Here is a 23,031-nt window from a genome sequence, read left to right on the forward strand (position 1 = left end):
GAAGGAAGGAAGGAAGGAAGGAAGGAAGGAAGGAAGGAAGGAAGGAAAGAAGAAAGGAAGGAAGGAAGGAAGGAAGGAAGGAAGGAAGACACGATTATATTAAACACCTACTATGTACCAAGCACTGTGTGTGCTAAGTGCTTTACAAATATTGTTTCATTTCATCCTTACAACAACTCTGGGATGTAGGGGTGCTATAATTATCTACATTTTACAGTTAAGGAAACTGAGACAGAGATGAAATGACTTGCCTGGGGTCACATAGTTATTAAGTATGCGAGGCCTTTTTGACTCTAGTCCCAGATCTCTATCTACTGTGCTACCTAACTGCCTCTGTCAAAAAGACCTAGATTCAAATCCTACCTCAGATATTTCTTAGTTCTGTGACCCTAGGCAAGTCACTTAAATTCTCTCACACTCAGTTTCCTAATCTGTAAAAATAGATAACAATAGCACCTATCGTACAGGCCTGGTGTGAGTATCAGATGGGATAACATACGTAAAGTACTTTGCAAAACAAGCACTTTATAAAAGTTATCTATTTTTATTTAACTAGCTATTAATTCTAGCCCAGAACCTGGAAGAGTCCACATTTTCATTCTTATTACTCATTCACCTTTCTGATGCCAGGTTCTAAAGCTTCTTCCCCCTACAGTAGGTAGGGAGTTTCATCATCTGCTGATGAAGGTACCATCCCTTTTAGGGACCTTCCAATCCTGTCATCCTCCAAGAGGAATAGATACTGTCTTATGTGTGAGTAGCTTATTAGTACAGGGACTTAAGCATCCCCATTCACTTCTAGGAATGGTCTTTTGGTCTCTACCTCTTCACTTTAATGAGATGGTATTCCCTCCCTTTGCTTTCTCTTACAATCTAGGATTTAGACCTTTGACTCTATTTGTGTACCCACCCAGATCCATGCTAATTGCCCCCATTGCTACTATGGAAATTCTGATTCACAGACTTGCCCTCAATGGACCACTCTCAAACCACTGATATTCTGCCTAAACTTAGTCCTCAGTGGTCAGTACACTCCTACCCCTTTATACCATCCATTCCAGTGATGGAGAATGCCTAGGCTACCAGTGTCCAGACCCAGGCCCTATGCCCATCTTCCTGCTTTCTTACTCCCATCCCCCTATTCCACCATTACACTACTATAGATCCATCTGCCCACACTTTCCACCGTGCATTCTGGAATGCCTGCTCCATACTTAACAAGCTTCCTTTTATTCTAAACCTTGTCTTTTCTTATACTTTCCATCTACTGGCCCTCAATGAGACCCAGTTCCCTCCTGAGGACCCTGTATCCCTGGCTATCCTTTTTTTAGTACTGGCTGCACTTTCACTCATTTCCCCTGACTCACCGGTCATGGTGGAGAAATCAGAATAATCCTTGTGATCCATGGCTACTTCTAGACTCTCCTTCTAAGCCCTTATTGACTTCAATGTCTGGCTCACAGTCCTGCCCTTGTGCTAGGGGACTTCATTTTTTCCCCCAATATTCATTCGAATACTTAACCTACCAATTCTCAATTTACCCAATTCCCATAACCTAGTTCTTCACTTCACCTCAACTACACACACAGATGGTCATACTCCTTTTTGCCATCACCCACAAGTGTTCCATTTTTATGTCTTGAACTCCAAAATTCCTTTATCTGATTATTCTTTTATGTTCTTTGTTATTGTTGATTAGTTGTTTTGGTCATGACCCCATTTGAGGTTTTCTTGGCCAAGATACTGGAATGATTTGCCATTTCCTTCAACTCTTTTTATAGATGAGGAAACTGAGGCAAATAAGGTTAAATGACTTGTCCAGGGTCACACAGCTAGTATGTGTCTGAGGCTGGATTTGAATTCAGGAAGATAAATCTTTCTATCCAGGCCCAGCACTCTATCCACTGTATCACCTAACTGCCCTCATAACATTCTACCTTTCTCTGTGTCTTAAGACCCCTAACGTTGTTCTGCATACTCACTGTGACCTTCATTCCTTCCATTTTTCACCATACTTCCAGTCACCAGTTCACAACTTTGGACTCATCTTCCACTCTTCATTCTCTCTAACATCCCTCCTCACTGCATATAAAACCAACTACCCAAATCTTATCAATTTTATCTCCACAGCATTTCTTCTCTCTATTCACATGGCCACCACCCTAGTATAGGTTTTCATTAACCCCTTACCTGAATCTATGCAATACTTTCCTCATTGGTCTCTTTGTCTTTAGTCTCTCCCCTTTTCATGTCACTCTCATATTCCAGAAGCTTCAGCAGCTCCCTCTTAACTTGAAAATAGCATATGAATTCTTCTATTTGGCATTCATATCCTTTCCCAACCTGACTCCAACATATCTTTCCACATTCATTTCACATTACTCTCTCTCAAACACTCTACATTCCAGTTAAACTGGTTTACTTGCTGTTTCCAGTACATATTCACCTTACTTCTCCACACAACTCCAAAGACACACACCCATCTTGCTCTTCCCTTTGCCTGAAATGCTTGCCTTCCTGTAGCAGTAACCACACTGGCATACACAGGATGGCTATTAGCACAGCTTCTTAGATCTGCTTTACTAAGAAAGATAACTGTTTAAGAGGTCAACAATCTTTTTTAATTACATTCACTAGTTCAGGGGAGAAGTCAGCACCCCAAAGTTCAGAGCAAATACAGAGAAAATACAAGCAGAGAAATAAAGACCAACAGACAGGACTCTGACTGCCTGAATCAACTATACACTTTACAAACATCCCTGGATCAAGAGAGCCTTTACATCTGAGCAGGTAGGGAGCTCTGAACATACAGTCACTTACATTTGGTTGAGAGACCAGAGAATCACAATATCCTTCTTGTAAGCAAGCCCCCAAAGCAAAATATCAACTCAGAGTATATATATATACTTCTCAGAGTTAGAAGGCATCACAACCCTCCTGATTCAATGCCTAATTAGAAATGACTAAGAGGTGTGAAAGCCATCCTAGAAGCAAGTCTCCCCTAAGCAAGCTTCCCTTAATGGGATCTAAGTAAGGCCTATTAATGGGCAGGGAAGATCTTAAATTCCGTTAATATTACACTTCCTCATCTTCTCCATCTGGAGTTCCTAGCTCCCTTAAAGACCTAGTTCAAGTGACACCTATCTCCTATAAGAGACCTTTTCTATTGCTCACAGTTGTTAGTGCTGCTCAAATTATTTTGCATATATTTTGTATGGAACACGCAGTCCCACCTAGACAGGTTGGGAGGCATTACCAGAAGGACAGCCCAATACTGTGTTCTGTGAACCAGGGAGATTCCTGATTCACTGAGAGAATGCTGAGTGTGACACAGTATATCTGTTTAAGGAGCAGATACTTGGGAAAGAACAAGTGGAAGGCAGGTAGCCAGACTTTCTACGACAAGTACTTGGAGCTGCAGACATGCGGGAGGTACCTGACCTTCCCTCATTCCTTGATTTTCATCATACCTAGGAACTGTTGAGTGTGAGCGCCTTGCTTGAGCTGAAGTGTTTAATCTCACTCCCAGCCAGGCTTCTTTTACGATTGCACATTCTTTGTTCTATTTCTCTGACTTCTGTTTACCATTTTGCTTAGATAAATAGGTTTATTTGCTGTTCACTATTCCTGATTGACTTTTGTGTAAACCATCCTTTGGTAGGAATGAGCCAAGCTGACTACGTTAACCTCACCATTAGACTAGTCTTGAAATTGGTCAGTGAAAGCGGGACATATCTTGGGCTCTAAAGTATTATACTCCCTAGATTTATAGATATTTGAGTTGTGGTAGACAGATATAATTTTAGCCCAATATCCTTCTGAGAGATGGTGGAGGGAAAGAATGAGTACCCAGCAGCCCCAGTCATCATGCTGCTCTTCTCAAAAACAGAAATCACAGACTCCTTTGGAGTGAGGCAGACAAGATCCCAATTCAGATATTTGTCAATGCCTCATATGAGTAATTTTTCTTCACATATTTAATCAGTACACACACATATACATACACATATGTCATGTGTGTATAAGGTTGTTGTTGTTTTATTTTGTTTTTTGTTTTGCTTTTTGCAGTGGGGAAGGCAGGGCAATTGAGGTTAAGTGACTTGCCCAAGGTCACATGGCTAGTAAGTGTTAAGTGTCTGAGGCTGGATTTGAACTCAGATCTTCCTGACTCCAAGGCCAGTGCTCTATTCACTGCACCACCTAGCCACCCCTTATATGTTCTTTCTTTCAAGTCAAATGTAAGCACTTGGAGGAAAGGGATTTTTGCCTTGGTATGTTTGTATCCCCAGTGCCTGGCATAATACCTAGCAATACTAGGTAACTGATAAGTATTTGTTATATTGAATTTTATAGATGAGGCGAATGAGGAATAGAAAAGTTAAGTTACTTGCCCAAGGTCACGCCAGTGTTCAGCAGCAGTGTTGGTATTCAAACTCAGATCGTCAGACTTCAGATCCTCTTTCTACTGCATCAGCCTACACTTCAGAGAATACTTTCAGTTAATCCACAGGGCATTTAAAAGTTTGTGTTGCTCTAAATTAGAGAGGGAGTATGTTTAGGTGGAATATTGATATGTGCCATCTTCACCCCATTTCTAGAAAGATTATTTGATCCCTCAGCAATGGCCAGTTATAGATTTGGATATCACCTCTATGCCTAGACCCCAAAGAGATCAAAGAAAGAGAAAAGGTATCTATCTGAACAAAAATGTTTATAAAAACTCTTTTTATAGTGGTAAAGAATTGGAAACTAAAAGGGGAGCGCCTATCAATTGGGCAATGACTGAACAAATTATGATATATGAATATAATGAAATGTTGCACTGTGAAAAATGACAAAAGGGATGGTTTCAGGGAAACCTGGGGAAACTTTAATGAATCAATGAAGAGTGAAGTAAAAAGAGCCATAAGAACAATTTGTGCAATAGCAACATTTTAAAGACAAAAAACTTGGAAAGACATAAAAACTCTGATCAATCCATGATTCTAGTGGAGCAATAATAAAGAGTGCTACCCTGCCCCTGATAGAAAGATGATGGTCTCGAGATGCAGAATCTGACATGCATTTTTTTTTTGGCATGACCAATGTGGTAATTTGTTTTTCTTACCTGCATATTTGTTATAAAGTTTTTTTTTCTTTTTCTTTTCATTTTGGGGGCAGCTGTGAATAAGAAGCTCTTACCCCAAAATGAAGAGAACAGAAATCCAAGAAGAATCAGAGATAAGCAGGGCATCTTTAAAAGTTTCTTATTAAATTTATGATATATTTAGAAAGAAAAGGAATCTCTATGTAATGTGCGTGTGTGTATTTTAATTGGGGAGGGGAGCAAAATGTGAAGAAGGATGTGAGACTAAAGATAGGATCCTTCCCAAAAAAGAAAAGAACAAAATCGAATGGAATCACAGATAAGCAGAACAGCTTTAAAAGTTACATGCTGAATGTATCATATGCTTAGAAAGAAAAGGAATCTCTACACGTTGTAAATTCACAGATTCATGTATAATCTTCTATTTTACAAGGTATCTGGAATTTTTTTAATGTTGTTTATTAGTTCAGAATAAAAATTAAATGAAAAATAAGGAACTGACAAGACTTGGACATGTGACCTTGAGGCCATAGGTTCCCCACCCCTGGTCCAGGACAAAGATGATTAGAGCTAAAGCAAAGCTGTGAGTGGAGAGACGGAGAAGTATATGAGAGATGCTATGGAGACAGATAACAAAACTTGGCAATTGAATGGATATTTGGGGGAGCTTAAGAAAGAGGAGTCTAGGAAGATACCAAGGTCACAAATCTGAGTATTTGGAAGGATGATGATTGCCTCAAAAGAAAATAGAGAAGTTCAGAAAAGGAAGTAGCTACTTGGGGGAGGGAGTATGTAGAGTTCTGTACTAGATATATTGAGTTTAATATGTCTACAGAATTGACCAACAGATAGCAGATGATACAAAGCTAGAACTCAGGAGATAGAGTAGGGCTGGATATATAGAGAGATGATAATTTAATCCATGACAGCTGGTGGGATTGTTAAGTAAGGAATTGTAGAAAGAAAAGATAAAAAAGTCTTGAATGGCCTTGGGGAGGTATACCCACAATAAGAAGTTTTGACATGAAAGGTGATCCTACAAACGAGACTGAGGAGTAAGATGAAAAGGTAAGAAGGCAACCAAGAGAAAGAAGAGTTTCTAGAGGAGTCAACAGGGAAATCAAGAATGATGAAGATTGGTAAAAAAGCTTTTAGATTTGGCAAGTAAGAGATCATTGATAACTTTGGAAAGCATGATTTCTGTTGATGGCAAGGAGATGGGAGTTATGTCACAAAAGACTTAGAAGAGAGTAAGAATGGAGGCAGCTCTTTCAAGGAGTTTATGATAGGAGAGGTGTAGTGAGAGAGAAAACTAAGGTTTTTCAGGGATGGTAGGATCTAAAGAGTTTTTTGTGTCTTTAATATTTTTATTGATATCTTTTATTTTTACATTGACTAGATTTCCCCCATCTTTCTCTACCTTGCCCTACCCAAAGAACCATCTTTATAACAAAGATTTTAATAGAAAGAGAAACAAAAACTCATTAAAACCAATTAAAACCTTGGAGAAGTTTTATGTTAATTATAGTATTTTACATATATGGACCCTTACCTTGGAAAAAGAGTGGGGGAAGTGTCTTCTAATGAGATGAAAGATGAAAAAGACTTTGATATATTTGTCATTATCAAAGAAGTAAAGAATAGTTGGGAGAGAATGAATATTATAAAGAGAGGGAGGATAATATGCTGGAGAAAATGAGATGTAATGGGATTGAGGAAACATGTAGAGGGATTGCCTTTGGTGAGTAGAAGGCCTATAGACTGGAGTAAAGGAGGATGCTTTCAAGGAGTTATGACAAGAAACAGAGAGGAAAAGATGGAATTATGACAAACGGCCTCAATTCTCTAAATAAAGTATAACACAAACTCCTTAGCTAAGAAAATAATAGAAGGGATGATATGGGAGGTTTGAGAAGAAAGAGGACTGGAATATCTTCTGTGGTTAGTGAATTAGAGATCCAAGAGTTGTCTTGCCACTAGAAGGGTTCTATTAAAATCAGATAACATAATTTTGAAGTAGATTCAGTCAGCCCAATTGTGTAATCTTTCCACTATGGTCAGCAGTACTTGATTAGGAGGAGAACATGTGAATGAAGGGGAAAATACAGCGTTGGAATTGGATAAAACAATAGGACAAGGGAGAAGCTATTCTAGATCAGAGCATAGTGTAGAACTACACTAAAAGATAGGGAATGGGAATGGAGGAGAGTGCGATCAGAGCAGGGGTAATGGCCTGTGAGGACACTGAGGTTTGGAAGGAATGGACATTACAGTAAGAACGAAGAATAAGTTTAGGAAGATTTAGGACTGAGGGGGGAGGGGAGGATGTAGAATCATGAGATACTATGATTGGATAAAAGAATTTCAGAGTTCTTGATCATGGGAGCAGAACACTTGCAAGATCAGTAATGTAACTATCCCTGTGGGCAGCCAAGGTGTTGAGTGCACTGAGAAAGTGGAAGGTTATGCAGTTTAATAGAAAATTAACATATATGTTGGGTTCCCCTAGTAAAAAGGAGAAGACTTTAGTATATAGGGAGCCTGAGAATGCATTGAACTTATAGAGAAAGGAGGGAAAATATCCAAGGAACCAGTAGGAAAAAAAAAAACCATGATTTGAATTGGGTGATAAATTTGGATTAAGTAAACATCATTGGAGGAGAGGTTGATGAATGATAATGGCAAAGGGAGTTTGGAAATGTCAGTGGGAAGAGCAAGGAGCATGCCAACTGCCATTCCAGAACCAGTGTGTTAGAGGTTATCGGAGAAAGGCAAAGCTGAGTTCGCATGCTGGGATTAGGTCAAATTCAGAATTGGGTCATTACCACAAATGGTCTTTGAAGGAGAACCAGAAGAACTTGCCAGAGTGAAGCTGCCAGCCAAAAAATCCAAGAATCGTCAATAGAGTGCCATGAGTCGGGGTCTAGGATACGGGAGTGCTAGAAACTAATAGGAATATTAAGTTGGGATGCTTCCAATGGCTGGTATGCAGGAACTGTTTCTTTGGTACACTACTTCTGCCTTGTGTTTTCCTATGCATGTGTCCATAATGCCAATCCATATTTTTGAAAATATCTAGCACTTGTGTCATAGATCTATAGATCTACATGCGTGCAAAGTCCCCCCCCCCCTTTTTTTTAGAAAGGCAGACTGGTGGACCTTTGAGAAGTAAGACACTTTTAATTATTCTTCCTATTAAAGTGAAAAGAATTTATCTTCAGACTCTGTCTTTTTCATAGTCTATGTGATCTTGGACAATGTTCACAATCTGGTGTGGATTGGTTTTGGCAGCCAGAGTAATCATGAGTTCCCTTCCACTGCAATGAGATCATTTGTGGTAATGCTTACCAGCCCTTGATCAATTTAGGATTTGCTTCTCAATCAGCAAAGTGAGAAATGAATTGTCAAGGGAAGAGAAAAGGTCATGGGTTCATAAATTGGGAACCTACCTTAGAGGTCATCTAGTCTTACTCTCTCTTTTTATAAATGGGGAAACTGAGGCCCAGAGAGATTTAGCAAATTGCCCAAGTTCACAAAGGGAATAAGTGGCTGAACCATTGTTTGTGCCCCAGTCTTTTGACTCCACATCTAGTCCTCTGTACACCGTACTAAGGTATATTCTCTATTTGACAAGATGAATTCTGGAAAATATGCGTAGTATTCTCATTTATGAATATCTTGAATACAGTAACAAACTGAGCACTTGAAGGTTTTCATTATGGGTTAGTTAGGATACTAGTCTGCTCTTTTAAAAATATTAGAAATCCAATGAAATAGACATTAAATTGTGAAACTAAAGAGAAGTATTTTAATGATATCTCCCCTTTAAAGGGTATATTTTCCCCAACTTCTACTTATGTTTCTGGGCCAGACGCCTACAGGGCAGCTATTATTCCTCCTTTAGGGTTCTAGGAATCAATTTATGGCATTGGGGATGGTATTTATACTGTCACTTGTGAGCCCCCATTGGTACGCTCCCCATTGTTTACCAACTGACCAAACTTAGTTTGCCTTTAGTTAGGGATATTTGCTAATGTGAGGCAGCTAGGTGCCCCAGTGAATAGAGTACCAGGCCTGGAGTTAGGAAGATTTAAGGTCAAATCTGGCCTCAGATACTTTCCCACTGTATGACCCTGGGCAAATCACTTAACCCTGTTTGCCTCAATTTTCTCCTCTGTAAAATGAGCTAGAGAAGGAAATGGTGAACCATTCCAGTATCTTTGCCAAAGAAACCCAAAATGGGGTCATGAAAAGTTGGACATGACTGAAATGACTGAACATTTACTAACATGGTATAGTAAGAACAGTTGATACCAAAGCATCTCCCTAAAAGTCTAGGACACATTTTTTTCACAAATACATAGAGAGCCCAGGGAAATACAGGCTTGAGTTGAAAGATAACATGTGGCAAAGGGGTGAATCACAGCTCCTCGTTAGGGGAAGTCCTTTTCTCTCTTTGGTATCCTTGTGAGTTACCCTTTCATGCATGCCACTTTCAGATAGGTTCTGAAAGCCTGTGTCCTTGTAGATGCTGAAGCTGCCCTTCTCCCTGCACTGCAAAGGTCATCCTTTCTGAGGGTGCCTTCTCCTAGCTTATCTGGTTTGTCCTCTTCTCAGCTTGTTACTGGGTCTATTCACTCTGATGATGACATGATCAGTGAGAGGTCCAGAAATGGAACAAGATACTCCCTCTGGGCTCATGAATTGAGGCCATTGCATATTACTAGAAAACTTCAGGAACTCTGAACCACACTGGCAGATGGAGAAGTTTCATGATGATGGACCATATTATAGACTTGGGCCTAAATTGTCTTATGATAAAGCCATTTCTTATAATCACTTTTTATTGATAGAATTATAAGGGGTATTTCACATCCTCTCAACCCCAAGTAATGTAACTAACAAGATGCTCTACCCCTGAGACCTTAATCAGGTGAAAATATTTCTTTGACTAAGTTTCAGAATTAATTGATCAAAATTAAAAAATAAATGTGAACAATTCTTAGACTTTCCTATTGAATTAATCTATCAATCCAATGAATTATCTAGTGTAAATAATCTAGCTAATCAAGTTATATAAGAGTGAAGTGCTTCAAGTCCTTGGATGAAATCAGATGACAAAACATATTGGAAGGCTTTGAAAAAACTAGACATAGGCCTGGGGCTGTAACAGAAGAATTCCAATAAATGCTTCTAGAATTAAGCTTTGGGCATTCTTTGAGAAGCCAAGCTGTTGGGACTATAATGGTAAGGCAAGGTGTAGGGATTGAGCCTTCCTAGCCTGGCACACAAATTATAACAGTAGCTTGTCATTTTTTTTTGTCACTGAAGGAAGACTGAACTTCACCACACACACACACACACACACACACACACACACACACACACACACCCCATAATAGAACATATCAGTGATATAGGTGAGGGACAGGAAATTTACAGGGAGGGACAGGAACTATTATAGCCTTGTATGATGGGTTTCCTGTCTCTGACATCATGCAGAGAAGCACCAATCATTGAGATTTTTATAGATCATGGACATTTCTTTTTCAAAATATTTTGATAACTGTTTTGATATATCTCATTTTCTTTGTAATCTTGTGAATTCGTTTCATGTATTTGTAAACATTATTCTAAAAAGGAGTCCAAAGATTTCACCAGACAACTGAAGGGGTACTTGACACAAAAAAAAGTTTTGAAACCCTGCCTCAGGGGAAAAGACACTTTGGACTCCTTTTTTTAAAAACAAAGTTGTGATATAATAATATGCTAGGTTATTGACACATTAAATAACAATGAAATATATGTGAAATATAGTTAAATTTTATTTTTTAAAGACATATCAGTCTGAACATGTTGCTTAGCTAGAATAAAACATTAAACTGTGGGGAGGTCTTTGACAGCATTTTCTTCCACTTATTGTTCAAACAAAATAGCTGTCTGGATCACTATGAGATTTAGATTTGGTGAATGAATGACTCCAAATGACTACAAAATTGCCCCGTAATGGACCAGTTAAGTCCAAGGTCTGTAGGTAGTCTTTGATCATGTGTGATCTAGGTGTGTGTGGGGAGGTTGTAGCTACACTAATCCAAAGCATTAATGAATATAACAACAAGCATTTGAAATAGCCTTTAAAGCTTACAAAGCACAGTGCATATGTTATCTCATATAATCCTCCCAGCCACCCTAGGAGATAGATGCTATTCTCATCCCTCTTCTACAGATGAGAAAACTGAGGCTGAGAAAAGTTGAGTCACTTTTCGAAGGGATTCATATCCAGTAAGTGTCTACCACAGGATTTATACTCGAATCTTTCTGACTCTAAGTTCAAATTCCATTTACTGTACCATCCAGTTGACTAATAATATGTTGGAATATTCACAACAAATGTAATGTGTATATGTCAAAGTTACAGGTATTGCCAATACCACAGTGTTTTGTTGCCTCTATCCTCAATTGAACAAAATGCTAAATTTCAATTTGAGGTTGGTGAAAATAATTATTTTTTCCCATCCAAATTCAGTCTTTGCATCCCAGGTTAAGAACCCTTGTTCTAACGTTACTTCTGTATGTATATGTGTATAAGTACATTTCGCTCCTCCATTAGAATGTAGTCTCCTTGAGGACAGGAATCATTTTCTTTGTATCCATAGTACTTAACATGGTGCCTGGCATATACTTAAGTTCCAAATAAATGTTTATTAGTTGACTGATTGATTGGAGGATTTTCCTAGAGCAGAAATGGCCTATTACAAGAAAAAGAGAGATTTTTTTGGACTACCATAATGCAAAACACCTTGAGTGACCTGAAAGAATACAAAATATTTGTATAAAGACTTCAGAGCTTTGTAAGAGCTGTGGTTTCATCAGTGTCAGTATTCCTTCCACCCACACAGATCACAACTCTTATATCCCTTAGTAGACAGTTTCATGATGTGCTATGGTCAAAAGAATTCACCACTTTGTAGCCAACTTTCTGATTGATGGTGAGTCTCCCTGGGTTTAGACTGGTCCTTGTACTACAAACATGCAATCCATTAATAAGCCTCTAACTGCAGTCTTTCCAACCTAGGAGGATCGACAAGAACTTGTGGTTTACAGGAAGGCCTTCAGAACCCACAAGTACCACCATGCAACAATGAGGCATCAGAGGAGTATGTTGGAGGACAAGTCATGTTAAAGGGATCGTTGCAGCTCATTTATGCAGTGGTTTAAGATTTACAAAGTACTTTCTTCCTGAAAGCTCTGTAAGGTAGGTAAGATGAGTATTTTATGGATGGGAATTTTTACTAACTTTGAAGTGCTTTACCCAAATTAAGACAACTAGTAATGGCTGAAGTCAAGATTCAAAATGAGGCTTCTGTCCATAAATACAATGCTATTTCTAATAGACTAAAACATATGTAAGTGTGTATGTATACATGTATGTGAGTGGTAGCAAGAAGTAGTGAATAAAAGGAGGCCTCAAAGTCAGCATTTTCTAGATCCAAGTCTCATCTCTGACCCTATAACACATACTGACTGACCCCAGGCATTTCCTCTAACCTCTCAGTGCCTCAGGTGAGTCTGCAAGATTGTGGTACCCAGCAATTTCTGATCTGTCTTAATTGGTAGAGGGAGTTTGCTCTCCAAGAGCTCCTTCTGTGGTTGAAATAATGGATCTGGAGATATATGCACAATATACATTTGCATATGTGTGCATATATGTATTTGTGTATATATGTATGTATGTTTATATATGTACATCTGTGTATATGTTTATATATATCCCAATATATTCTAGATTTATTTAAATTATAATTACTACCTAAACTTTTTATATATAATTGTGATTTAACTTGCATAAATATAGATTTGTACAAAGAAAGAAGGTTTCCTCCCATAGATGTTTGGTAAAACGTAGAGTTCAATGCCGTGTGTGTGCGTGTGGATATGTACTTATGCATATATGTACCTCTACTGCCATATGTTTGTGTGTATGCATGTGCATTGTGTGGATATACAGGGGCATTCTGGAGACAACTTGAACTGGCTCACATGAGGTGATTATTCCATTTTCAGTGGGAGTAGTTTATATCTTGGGAATTGGCAAATGCTGCAAATAGGGCTTGATTTGTTGCTTTGTTGATTGTCTAGGCTTAAGAAAGTGATGACGAAAATGTTTGTAAGGAAGATTAAACTTTAAAGTGTGTTGTGTAGGTACATAGGTTTGTGTGTGTATACATATACACACATAGTCAGAGAACTGGTTAAACATTATCAGTACAATCCTGCAATACATAAATACACATATACACACGTAAGTTAAATCACAAAAACTCTATTTCATCAATTTCCAAATAATCCTCTAAAACAGATAACTGTCATTTGAAGTACTTAAAATAGAGATAAGCTCCATTAACCGTCCTCAGTCTTGCTGCATATCTCTGACACAGACAAATAACTATAAGGTCACATTCAGCCAATGACTGACCTTTGAATGAGTCTGCATCTCTCAGGATCAGGGCCATATCCAAGTTTAGTTATAGGCCTAGTAAATCTACTCTCTCAAGTGTCACTGAGTGCCCTATTACCTGGTAATGCTTAAGGGGAAATTTCATATAATGCTTTAAAGGGTAAGATAGGGATGATTCCTGTAAATATATAAAAACATACAAAGTATAAAATGATAACATGATTTATGAAGCTGTATAGGCCACAGAACTTCTGATAACTTGCCGTGTGAAGTATTCAGACACTAATTGTTATAGGAGTTTGGATGAAGGAGATATCATTTGAAACTGTAGTGATAGGATCATGAAGTGCTTCCCAGAGGAGATGAGCTTAGAGACAGGTCAGGCTTAGATAATCATGGGGAGATTAGATGAAATTCAAAGGATATGGCATTTCATAAGTGAGCCAAGACAGAGAAGAATAGAGTATTGACTCCAAAGTCAGCAAAGTGAATGGTCATAAATGTCTTTGAAAAATACCATAACCACCAGTATCAACCAGCCTGGTTTCTGTGTAGGAAACCTTCTTCTTTGGGGTCCTTTGCCTATAGTGATATATTCTATCTATGAGCTACCTGGATCTTGTCAAATATATGCTCATGGGACTTGTCTAGAAGATACCTTTGCTTAGGTTACCAGAATAACTTAAGCCTCCTTGGTTTTGTCCTTGGAAGCTGAGCCAGGTCCTGGAGAAGCCCCATAGGAGCACATATTTAGGACTGGAAGGGTCATCAGACATCGTCTATTCTTTTTTTAAATTTTTTTTAAATTAATTTGTTTGTTTCCTTTTAGTTTACAGGATTCAATTCCACAATTCCTTGAGTTTCACATTTTGTCCCCCTCCCTCCCCTCCCCCCCCCATGGCGGCATATAGTCAAGTATAGGATCTGTAAATACTTTCACATTATACATTAGTCAGGTTATAAAGACAGATTGTATCAGCTGGAATAAAAAATGGTAAAGAGGACATAAAACCAAATAAGAGAAAGAAAAAGATCAGGTATTTTGCTTCCACCTGGATGTAAACTCAGTTCTTTCTAGTTCTTTCTCTGGATGCACATATTTCTCTCCATCATGAGGGATTGACTTATATCACTGCATTGCTGAGAGGAGTCCAGTCTATCAAAGCTGGTCATCATACATACTTTGTGTCTGTAATTGTGTACAAATTTCTCCTGGTTCTACTCTTCTCACTCAGCATCAGTTTGCATCGGCCTTTCCAGGTAAATATGAAGACTGTCTGCTCCTCGTTTCTTACAGCACAATAGTATTCCATAACATGCATATACCACAACTTGTTCAGCCATTCCCCAATTGATGGGCACCCCCTTAATTTCCAATTCTTTTCCACCACAAAAAGAGCTGCTATAAACATTTTTGTACATATGGGTCTTTCTCCCACTTCTATGAAGAGATCGTCTATTCTAATCTCATTTTATAGATGACAAAATTGAGGCTGAAGGAGTTTGAGTGTCTTGTCCAAGTAATCATCACTAAAAGTGGGCTATGATGCAAACAACATGGGGAGAATCCTTTTTCCAGTGTACCATATAGGCATCTGGTTTGCTGAGCCATGGGGCCAGGCTCAGCTGCCCTTCAATCACAAAAGGCCAAGATGTAAACTAAGCTTATTGGTCAATGTGATTTTTTTGAAATAAAAAATAATCCAGAAATAACATCTGTTGACTTCAACTTTCTTCAGAAATGGCAGTATCAGATGTGACATCTTCCTGGTTCTCAGCAAGTGGCAAAACGATGAGGAAGAATAACGATAAAGCTTATAAAATATTGGGATTCTCTAGGGAAACAAGGGACTCCTGTGAGTATTCAGGGGTCGCTGGAAAATTTGGAATGTGAAAAACTTTTTTTTAATTTAATCTTTTGTGGGGAGTTCATCTTCACTCTATATATGGAAAAAGAGAGAGACAGAGAGAGAATACCCGAGATTTATGTCACATTTAGGGTCAGCATCAACTCAAAGCCACAGCTCAGAAACCCCTGTCAATATTCCTTTTTCCGGATCAACCAGAGGACACATTAGTTTCCTCGTATAAGAAACAGTATCTTGTTTAAAACGAAGCTTTGGCCTTAAAGAAAGAGCAAAAATGAGATGGTTTCCCAGATGCAGATGTTTTCCAAGTTGAGAGGTCTGCCAAAACCTAGAGGACTACTTGGCCTGAATGGCCAACCCTCCAATAGTAACATCAGTTATGCAAGAAGGAAAAGGCTCTCATTGTGCAACCACCACTGTTTTATGAGGATGAGCTTTGCCTTCCTTTGGCGGACCAAAGCCCTGTGGAGAATATTTCCCTGCCCTAAAGCCAGAGGAAATAAGAAGTCCCAAGCCAGACTGCTACTTCAGAAATGAGCTCCAATTGCATCATCAAGAAAATGATACCCACCTGGAGCTGAAGAGTATGAATTTCTCTTCTCTTGTCATTCCATTTTAGGGTAAGTATCATTAGTAGACCCGGCTCTTTAAGATTTTCAATAATGTATTGAAAATAATTTGTCTGTTTATGACTAAGCGAAATAATGAGAGTTCCCTTGGGACCAATTTTAGGCCAAGGACACATTGGGTCATTCACAGGAAAGCCAAAGTCTTCTTTAAATCAGTGACTCAAGAACCAGATTGCTGTTGGGGAATGAGACAGGATTTCCACTTTAGGTTATCAGAGACATATTTTTTATTTGAGTGTATAGAACAATAGAAGTCACAGAGTCAAAGACTGCTGGAGTTAGAGGAGACTTTGGAATATGAAATGTCATAACTAAAAGGAACTACAGATACCATTCAGTTCAATCCCTTCCCTTAATGAACGAGAAAGTTAAGAATGAGACTTTGTCCAAAGAATACCCATAGACTCATTGGCAGTCTGTCTCTATTTGCTTTACTCTTTCTGCACCCTCTTGTGTAAGCTTTCCAATGGACAAGTAGAAAGAGTCCTGGATTTGGAGTCAGAGGATCTGGGATTGAAATATAGCTCTGCTGCTTGGTATTTGTGTAACCTTTGGAGAGCCTCTTAACCTAGCTAGGCCTCGGTCTCTTCCAAAGAAAGAAAGAAGGGGGTTGGATTAAGAGACCTCTGAGGTCTTTTCTAGATCTAGGTCTATGACCAGTCCAGTCTTTGTTTTCTTTTGCCATAAAACTTCGCTTTTGCAAAGTAAATTGTTTCCTTTTCATTTCTGTATCTTCATCATACTATACTGACAAAGCAGGGGTTTATGACACCTTTAAACCTTTTACTTATCTAGTTAATGCCATTCATTGCTCCTTTTTTAAATATTTACAAGACAGTGTGGTAGATAGAGAGTTGAAAGAGAATCTTGGAATAAGTCTTACCTAGGTGACAAACTGGCTGTGTAACTCTGAGCAAGTCCCTTAATCCAGAGGTGTCATATTTGTGGCTACCTCTGATGGACCAGCTCAATTCCAGAGGGCAGCTGAACCTATTAAAATTTAACTGAGAAATGTTTAACAAGATAAATAAAAATATAATAAAACATAGATAAAGTTAATTTGTGGTTTTCTAAATTAACTTGTGGCCTGCAGGGATCTTTTTCTATTTGAGTTTGACACCACTGACTTATCCTATCGATGTCTTAAACAATTCCCTAGGATTCTAAATTGAAGAAAAGATGCAGACCTTCATTGGTAAAGGTATTCCTTATCTAGGAGTTCCTTATACCAATTCAATCACAGGTTCAGTCCTTATCCTGTATCTGCTGTTATACTTATCTCTTCTCTTTTCCCTTTTACAGTAACAAGTGCTAGTAACATAGGGTTGGCTCTAGGAACAAAGGGTCATTGATTGAGTGAAAGGAAATGTAACTCAGAGGAAAGGGATTCCCATCTAATTAATTACTGTGTCATCCCAGAGAATTCAAAGTTAGGAGACGGAGGTCAGAGAATTCCACACGCAGTTATAGATAATACTTTATGTTTATATTCACTCCACATACACCATCTCATTCAGTCCCCACAAGTGCATGGCAGGTAGGACAGCTCTGGTTATATCCATTGTTGATGAGTATGCCAAGGCTTAGGAAGGTGGTGGCTCATACAAGTTTGTGGGGTTAGTTAGTCAGTGGCAGATCTGAGACTTGGGCACAAATCCTTCCTCCCAGGAGACTCCAAGTTCTTTTGGGGCAAGAAGATTGTCATCTGTGTTTTTCTATTTAGCCCACAGCATAGTGCCTGGCACATAACAGGAGCTTAATAAAGGATCTTGAGTTGGAGATTGAGTTGAATTGAACTGAAGTCTTCTGATCTCAAGTTCATAGCTCTTTTCACAGTGTGTTTCAAGAGCTCTGAGAGGACAGTGGTGGCATAGGCCATCAAATGCCAGGCTTCCCGGCATGACATTTGGAGCCTAGGGAGGATAGCCTGAAGTTAAGTATATCCCAAAATAGAAATAAATAGTTACCAGACATAGTGGTACAAATCTGTAATCCTAGCTACCAGGAAGGGTGAGGCTGGAGGATAGCTTGAGTTCAGGGAGTTCTGAGCTGCATTGGATCAAGTCAATTGGGTATCCACCCTAAGTTTGGCATTAATATATTGGACTCTTTGGGAATATGGGTGACACTAGGTTGCTCAAGGAGAGGTGAACCAACCCAGATTGAAAATTAAGTAGGTCCAAACTTCTATGCCCTTCAATATTGGGACAGTCACTTTGATACCCCCTATACTTCTAGCCTGTATGAGATAGGAAAGAGGAGAAAGAGGAAGAAAAGGAATAGGAGGAGGAAAAAAGCCTATTCCTTTCCTAGTTGAAAATCAAAATTGAGAAAGCAAAAATGGTTTACCTATTTAAAGACCTAGGGAATAAAAGGCATAATATGTGAAGAACATCATTAGGAAAACGAAGTGCATGAAATCAGTCCAGTTAGCATCTGCTGAGGCCAGAACTTATAGGTAGTCTGTGGGGCAAGCAATGCCATGCAAGCACTGCCCAAGTTGTATTTGGCTCATTATGTAATCACTAAAGTGTAGTCCAGGAGAGAGCAATCAGATCCTACTTTCCTTAATGAAATGAGGCTCTTCATACATCCTAGTTTTTTTTTGTATTGATCTGCACTAAGGAAAGATTGCCTTGGCCTCCCTGATGCACTCCCCAGGCTGTAAAAACACACTGGCTGAGCAAATTGAACCAATTATCTGTCCCAGGGGATATTTTACTGTTTAATGAAGTGTTATTATTGGCTATGACTCACTTGAGAGAATGGTTGTCAAATCTGATAACACTACCAGTCAGTAAAGGAGTTTGAAATCCGAGCTATAACTAACAGCTTTAGCATCTGGAGTAAATAGGCTTGCCTAGGATGAGATTGACAGGGAAAAGAAGTATACCCTGGGACACCTTGACTTTTCTAAGCTGCTAAAGAAGGAAGAAGCCATCCCTCAGACCTTACCAACACTATCCCCTGATGGAAGAGATAGGTGGAGGGAAACACACCAGGGGATGGTGTGCTTGGTAGTCCCTGTTGCCCCATCCTACTTTTAGCTTTGCTGAAAAGGTTTATTCCACTCCTGGAATTCTTAATACTCTCTTCCTGGTAACCTAAGGTGTGCTTAATGGATCATCTGAGTAACTATATCAAATCTTTGTGTTGTTTTTTTTTTAAACATACATTTAAAACTAATGAAGCTAGAAATTTTGACAGTTCCAAATACATACAGTGTCAGTCACTTTGTCTACCCATTCTATCCCTATTAAAAGCATTTCTTAAATTAAAAAAAGTTTATTTTCTCTTTCTCTGACCCCCCCACTTAGAAAAGAAAAACTAAACTCTTATAACAAATATTTGTAGTCAAGCAAAGGAAGTTCCCACATTAGCTATGTCCAAAAATACATTGCTTATTCTGCATCTTGAGACTGTCACCTCTTCGCCACAATAGTCCTCTGTAATCATAGTTGGCCATGGCATTGATCAAAGTTCTTAAGTCTTTCGAAGCTGTTTGTCTTTATGATTTTGCTTCTGTTTTGCAATCGTTTGAAGTGTTTACCTGGTTCTGCTCACTTTACTCTGCATCAGTTCATCTAAATCTTCCCAGATTCCTCTAAAGCCATTACTTTTGTTATTTCTTATGCCACATTATCATATGAAATGAGGCTATGTATCATATTACAGTCATTTACCATCATTTAGTCATCTATTCCTTAATTGATAGGAATGACCTTAGTTATTTGCCACTTCTCATTGATCATTAACAAAACAAAATTAGGTGAATTTTTGCTAATAAAAAAACATTTAAGAGATGAGTGAAAGTGGGATTCAATCAATCAATCAATAAGTATTTACTAAGTGCTTACCATGGCAGCTAGGTGGTGCACTGGATAGAGTTCCCAGCCTGGAGTCAGGAGGACCTGAGTTCAAGTATGGTCTCAGACACTTACAAGCTGTGTGACCCTCGGCAAATCACCTAACTTTGTTTGCCTCAATTTCCTCATCTGTCAATGGGCTGGAGAAGGAGAAGGCAAATCACTCCTGTATCTTTCCCAAGAAAACCCCAAATGGGGTCATGAAGAGTTGGATACCACTGAACAACAATGTGCTGAGCCTTCAAGGACCTTGAATTCAACATGTAAATAAATTGGTTCCTATAGGATGTATATAATATACATAGAAAGTCATCTCAAAGGGGAAGGCACTAGCAACTAGAGTGACTAGGAATGGCTTCTTGCAGAAAGTGGGCTTTAATCTGAGTTTTCAAGGAAGCCAGGAATTTTAATAGACAGAGGTGAGGAGAGAGAACATTCTAGGCACGAGGGGAGAAGTCATATAAAAGTATAGTGATGGGAAATCGATCAGCATGTTCAAGAAAGGCCAGTATTGTTTGAGGGAAGTACATTGTGAGAACACTAGAAAGGTAGGAAATTGACCAACCTAAAATGTCAAAAAGAGGACTTTATATTTGACCCTGAAATTAACAGGTAGCTATTAGAATTCAACGAGCAATTATGTGATATAGTTAAGCATACATTTTAGGCAAATCATTTGACATCTGAATGAAGAATGGGGTAGAGTGGAAAGAGACTTGAATCAGGAAAACCAATCAGATTAGAAGGCTATTGTAATAGTCCGTGTGATTTTTCCTATTCTTAGGTACTGGGCTGGATGAGTTGATAAAGAGAACCTAAGAAACTTAGTGAAGGAGGGTGAAGGATTTCACTGAGGTCTTTGAAAATTACCTTTATTCTTTCCTCCCACTTTCTGTCCCAGCTCCTTATTTCTCTTCCAATTATTTCACTCTCAGTCTGTGAAATATTTCATAGGCATCATAGGATTTTAGAGCAAAAATGGATATGTGTTTTCTGTGCCTGAGGCTCTTCATCTGAAAAATGGTTTGGTTGGACTAGATGGTGAGATTCACCCAAGGTCACCCAATTAGTTAATAACTGACCTGACTAGAAGCAGATCTCTAGAGCCATAGCACTATCTCAGAAGGGAGACCTACAGCCCCACCACTGGCTGTAAATAGGTTCCCCAATGGTTCTGAAGCTTTAGACTGCTTCATGTAGTAGCATAGTATAGGCTATGTTACAGCATAGTGTGTGTGACATGGCAGTGTGATGGATGGGTGGCTTATAAGGACATTTTGGTGGCTAACAAACTCTCTGTTGCATGTGATTCATGACAGGATTCCAAGAAAGCTGGGATGAAGAAGAGGCTGACTCTAATCCAGCCAACTGCCAAGTCATTCTCCACCCCATATACACCCACACAGTGAATCTCTGATCCAGATTCAAGAGTTGGCCACATTTATTCACCATTTTCTGAAATATCATCTGCTTTAATGAAAATATGGTATTTTTTCAACTCAAACCTAATTCTAACTTTTTTTCCTACACATAAGTTTCACATTAAGTGTTCCATACCAGCATCAGCATATGATGAAATCCACACCCTCAAATAGTGCTTGAATTGTAAATGCACCCTCCAAGTGCTTAAACAACATGGAGAAATGCTTTTTAGCTCCATCATATCAATCATTGCCTTGAGGGATGTTGACTCTCCCTTTACATAGATGTAAGAGAGTATGATTTTTTTTACTATCTTTTCGAATTTCTAATGAAAACCCACACATGGAATTTACTGTGTGACTGTTTCCCTCAGTGGACCAAAACAGGAGTTTTTTGAAGTCATACAGCTTGTTATACTGCCCTATTTCAAAGATCCTATGATGTCAGTGTCATTTCTCCAAATGACTAAGTCTTTGAGAGATGTTATGCTAAATAATTCATTACCTTGCGACTAGCCTGGTAATGAATTTCCATGTTGATCCTTAGATATTTTATCCATGCTTGAAATGGCTTCAGATTGGTAGATCCTCCTAACATTGGCAAAGCTAGGGTCACCTCTTGAAGGCTTAATTAAATATAAAGATCTTCCCTCTACATTTATAGGCCTATGTGACTATATATGCTGTCCTTTCTCCTTGGAACAGGAACCACATTCCCAGGACTAAAAGGTCAGCTTATATATACCTGACTGATTCCTCTTCCTGGAAGAGTTGGCCACCCTTCTAGGAATATGTGGAATCAATCCCATGTCCTTTTGAACACAGACATTTTGCCATCACGGATGTCTTGCTCCTTTGAACTTTGGTCTAGTCCATAACCACAACACATCCTGTGCTGAGTCACTATAAGATCCTGGGCTATCATGTGCTAAATCATGCTGCACCAATTTTTTCTTTGTTTGAAACTGGATACATTCTCAAAAAATTGATATATTCTTTGGGGCTTTGCTAATGGGGAGATCACTCTGCCTGAGGCATTCACAGCTGGGAGATGATATCAAGGGGCTCCCCAGAATATGAACCCAGATATTGGTGGTTCCCTAGTTTGGTGATGTGCGTAAATATTTCTCTTGTTCTGTTAGACTTTATCTTTATGTTTCTTTAATACTGCTTTATAATCTCCTTGTGTGCAGAACAAATGTTACATTGATCTTAATTTGGTATGAAAAATGTTCATTATACTGTGCAATCCTATCCAAAAAAATAGTTAAAGCAGCTGCACATATTTCCTTAACAATATACTTCTACACTATGATGAGACATTGGAGTAATACTTTAGTGGATCCCAGCCATTAGATCCCTCTCTCTCCCTAACCCCAAACCTTACCCCCCATAATCTACTTCTTTAAAATGATGGAACACTGCACATTTATGCTATTGCTTTTCCACTGGGCCTTCACCGCAGCAAGGCAGTCCTTTGCCTCCTTCCCTATTGACTCTTTATCCTATTTTTTATATCCTATCCCACTCAGAGGCAGCCAGGTAGCTTAGTGAATACAATACTAGAATCCTGCCTCAGATACTTACTAGCTCTCTGAACCTGGGCAAGTCACTTAACTTCAGTTTCCTCAACTATAATATGGGGATTATAGCATCTTTTCACCTGCTCTTGTGGAGATTAAATAAGATAATGTTTACAAAGT

The 23,031-nt window shown here is 38.8% G+C and overlaps 2 long non-coding RNA genes across 3 annotated transcripts in view; one reads left to right on the top strand and one right to left on the bottom strand.

Moving 5' to 3' along the window:
• Nucleotides 1–2,749, bottom strand: part of LOC138157938 (uncharacterized) — an 18,924-nt gene extending 16,175 nt beyond the window's left edge. The window contains exon 1 of the long non-coding RNA XR_011167511.1: nucleotides 2,191–2,749. This is a non-coding gene — a long non-coding RNA (uncharacterized lncRNA). The remainder of the gene's footprint in view (nucleotides 1–2,190) is intronic.
• A 542-nt stretch (nucleotides 2,750–3,291) lies between these two features.
• LOC138158384 (uncharacterized) lies at nucleotides 3,292–22,763 on the top strand. Of its 2 annotated transcripts, XR_011167623.1 has the most exons (4): nucleotides 3,292–3,432; nucleotides 12,162–12,341; nucleotides 15,284–16,032; nucleotides 21,227–22,763. It is a non-coding gene; the product is annotated as an uncharacterized lncRNA (long non-coding RNA). The 2 variants fall into 2 exon arrangements; XR_011167624.1 differs by lacking the exon at nucleotides 15,284–16,032.
• The last annotated feature ends 268 nt before the right edge of the window (nucleotides 22,764–23,031 follow it).

The sequence above is a fragment of the Petaurus breviceps genome, unplaced genomic scaffold (assembly GCF_028583685.1).
Source record: "Petaurus breviceps papuanus isolate PSGF00001 unplaced genomic scaffold, PetGlider_PUasm1.0 174, whole genome shotgun sequence".
Taxonomy (NCBI): Eukaryota; Metazoa; Chordata; class Mammalia; order Diprotodontia; family Petauridae; genus Petaurus; species Petaurus breviceps.